At 30.3% G+C, this 4,195-nt stretch overlaps 1 long non-coding RNA gene across 1 annotated transcript; it reads left to right on the forward strand.

The window, feature by feature from the left end:
- The first annotated feature begins 1,692 nt into the window (after positions 1-1,692).
- Positions 1,693-2,054, forward strand: LOC111409598. Its single transcript, XR_002705499.1, has 2 exons — positions 1,693-1,830; positions 1,929-2,054. It is a non-coding gene; the product is annotated as an uncharacterized LOC111409598 (long non-coding RNA).
- The last annotated feature ends 2,141 nt before the right edge of the window (positions 2,055-4,195 follow it).

Here is a 4,195-nt window from a genome sequence, read left to right on the forward strand (position 1 = left end):
TTTTATAGAAATCATACATAACAAATATTTTATTGAAAGTCTATGGATTCATGATCTCACTAATTATTAGATTCACTTTATAATTATTTTAAGTTGATTATGTAGGGATTTAAAGGAATTAGCTTTGTAGTGTGACTACCGTTGGATGAGATGAATTCACTGTATAAAATATGAAAAGTAATTGCCATTGAATAATGGCACGTTGCCTCATCTTAACGATCGCGCATCAACCTCATATGCATCACCTCCGATGTCTTAAGTTGAGGTGGTATTAAATGACTTTGAAATTAGCCACCATATTGTCTAGATCTACCATATGAAAAGTTGACTAAGAGGCATTTGTTGCAGATATGTAAAATTAATTAATCATACAAAAAAATCTCTTTGATGAAGCGAATCTAGGGATGGCAATCGGGTTCGTCGGCTCGGGCCTTCCATAGCTCGGCTCGGGGCTCAGGCCGAGCCCCATTATGGGGACACGGGCTTTGTCCGAGCCAGCCCGTGAGCTCGCGAGTTTTCAAAAAATAAAAAATAAAAATTTGAGGCTGCCTTGAAGGCAGCTACTGCATTTTAAGGTAGCAGTTAAGGAGAATAAAAAAAAAAAAAAAAGGAGGGTAGAAAACGAGCCTGTCCGGCTCGGCCCAGAAAAAGCCCGAGCGGCCTCTTTTTTTTGGCCGAGCTTTTGCTCGGTCCGGCTTGAGCTCTCAAAAAAGCTCGGCCATTTTAACCGGGTCGAGCCCGAGCCGAAACTTTAGGCTCACGAGCCAGCTTGGTCCCGCTCATTTACATCCCTAGGCGAATCTATGAAAGATTCCTTGTGAAAGGCTCACAGCTTTGAAAATCCGATTAGAATGATTCGCCTCAAACACAGAGGTTTGACCTCCACTCGTTTTGTTGGGTCGACTAGGACATTTAGCTCACTTCAGCTTCCTTCGTCATGGCTTCAGTTAGGCGGGTGAGCGAAGTAATGTAGATTGCCAGCCTTAGGTGGATTCTTGTTGTTCCCCTAATTGGTTGCAATGTAGCCAATAATAAGAGCCTTGTACGACAACATGTAACAATTATTAAAAAATGTGAAGAAGAAATTTTACTTAATTGATTAAATTCATTGCATAGATTCACTTAACCATGGAAATGAACAAATATCTTATTCACTTATTTCTATTGCAAACTAGAGAGACAATGGATCTAGACCAGTAAATTATTTTCTCATCAAACCGTTCTATGGGTTCACCAAATGTTTAATTGTAGTAACTATGGGAAAAAGAAAAATAGAATTCCTAAGCTAATAAAAAAACATATTGGATGGTTGGGTGATTCAATTGTACAGAATTTTATTCCTTTCCTCTTGAAATGTAAAAACATTTTGTTAAAGTTCCTAGTTTATATTATTTGTTTGCTTGCTTTCAAATTAAAAGCAAAGTTGATACTTAGCTTTTGTTCTTGCAGAACTAACAGGAAGAAAAGAATAAAGTTCCCGAGTAAAAATACAAAAGTGACAATAATTAGCGGGGACAAAGCTATAGGTACCATCGTAAAGTTAATTAATTTGGTACGGAAGGAATGGAATAATTTGATTAGCAAGTCATCCAATGCCAAACATTACACTATAAAACTATGTCTCGTTCTCATTACAATATTTCTACATAAAACATAAGGCTTTTGTTTTAACCCTTATTCGTGAGATTGCCTTCTTATGCGATAGATATATATTTAAAACACTACCAACTTTCATTCTCTATTTTATTTCCTCACTTAGTATACATATTTCGATCAAATTGGAAAGCTTGTGCTATTACAGTAGGGCACATAACATCTTCGAATCACAAGGTAACTGGTTTTTCTTAATTATATACGTTTATTCAATCTTTCTACACATATATATTTACTCCATTTTGTAGTGACTCCAATTTAATTAATTTTTTCAGTACTGTTCATTAGAGTGATTGGGCATATTTGGAGCACAAGGTAGGTACTTCCAATGCATTTTTATGCCTCTGAACATTTAATCACAAATTTTTTCCTTCTCACCCATAATCAATAAATTTGCTCAATAAAAAAAATTAATAATAATAATAATAACAGTAAGTGCAAAAATCCATAAATCCAAACATACAATCTGAATATGAATAAAAGGTAAAAAATAACGGAAATTTGCATAATAACGGATTGTGAAATATCAACTTAGGTCATGTAAATCTATAAATAAAAAATTTCTAGTTTAATTTTCTTTTAGTATTATTTTTATAGAGTATGAAGGTAAAATTTGACTCTAGTTAGAATAATAAATTATCTATTTGAGTCTTATTTTTTCAAAACTCATTTCCAACCACACATTCTTCCAAAAAATAATTTTAGACATAAATCTAATTTTTGTTTTTTATTTTTATTTTTTTCAACTATACATTCTTGAAAAAATCATTATTCAAAAAACATTTCCCTAAAGAATTATATACTTTTATAATGTGAACTTTCAGTTCTTTTATGTTTAATTTTTTTATTTGAATTAATGTTTTTAAAGGAATTGAGTCTAAAAGTTAATTATTACTAGAATAATAAACATAAAAAACCACAAAAATTTTTGTGAAACATGAAGAATGAATAAGGGCATTGTTGACCAAAAACTAAAACTATAGGGACGAAAGGGGAAACCTAATGTTTCCCACCTATACTCACGTGTAGATACATTCTAATTTAAGAAATTTATATATTTGTATCTGTTTAAATTTGATTTTTAATTATCCATTTTTAGTTTACTGATTCTTTAACCTACATTCATCACAAAAGCAAGATTTTGAATAATAACTATGGAAGATAACTATTTATCTTTACAAGGGGAAATCCCATTGTATATGTACATAAGCAGTGCTGGCAGCATTGCAAGAATTATTCTTTATCTTTGGGGTTGAAGTCACTTTTGAGTTTCTGCCCCTCTCCCCCTTATAAATTTATCACTACTTCAAGTATCGATTTGAAACTTTGTTCTCATTTTTTTTTTTTTTTCAATAATCTTCCCTTTGAATGATACGGATGATAAAATTCTGCTCGACTCAACTCACATTACCTTGACCAAAATAGTAAATTGGATGGGGATGAAAATATGGTCCATGCCTTGAATTGCTTTATCCATCCCGAATCTTTTTATTTTATTTTCATATTTTTCAATTAAATCGTATTTCAAAAATAGAGAATAATAAAAAGAATATAAGAAGATTGAAACTTTTAAATACTTTCACACATCTAAAATATCTAGGTGTATTTAATGTAGTATTTCATAGACTTTTTAAAGTCTTGAAAAATGATTGAGTATTAGATTAAAATTTAAAGTCCTAAAACCTCACGGGGTATTCAAATATTAATAACTTCTAATCAATTACAAAGTTCTCAACTTACTAAATTTTAAATAGAAAATACAGATAAAAATTCTTACAATTTGTTTGTCATTCAATCTAGAGATTTTGAAAGACTTTAATAAAAGGGGGAAAAATCATTCTGTAATATTATCTTCCATCTTTCATTGTACAAATCCTATAACTATGATTAATTATCAAATTTTTTAATTAAAAACATATCAGTGTTTTCTCTCCTTTCAACTTGTTAGTTTTTTCTCTTTCTAATGTTATCAACTTTTTAATTCTTTTTCTTTTTTTCCCTCTCTCTCTCTCTCTCTCTCTCTCTCTCTCTCTCTCTCTCTCTCTCTCTCTCTCTCTCTCTCTCTCTCTCTCTCTCTTCTTTTTCATTGTCTCTCTCAATTTTCTTGGAAAAAGATCAATTCGTGACTTAAATTCTTATAATATTTTATTAAAAGAGTGGATTGATTTGTAATTAAATTCTTTTATATTGATTTATTGTTAGCTTAATAACTTTCAAAAAATAACTTTCTGCAAGCTCATCATGATAAATATTAATTTTTTGTACTATATATTCTTAAATTTTATCCATGGTCTGTTGTTTGTTCTCTTTTCTTTTTGTTGCGTAGTGAGAAACTTATTTTATCGAAGAGTATTGAAGCCCTTCTTATTTTTCTTATTTATTTTTCGAATTGAGATTATTAATATTTTTAAAACGTATTATATGTTTTCTGAATCATTTTATCATGCAAGTATTGATTTGAAATAGTAACACATTGTACTTTAAAAATAAATAATTTCAATAAAATAAAATATTTGCAATAATTTATAGAGATATTTCATAT

Source organism: Olea europaea, chromosome 14 (assembly GCF_002742605.1).
Source record: "Olea europaea var. sylvestris chromosome 14, O_europaea_v1, whole genome shotgun sequence".
Taxonomy (NCBI): domain Eukaryota; kingdom Viridiplantae; phylum Streptophyta; class Magnoliopsida; order Lamiales; family Oleaceae; genus Olea; species Olea europaea.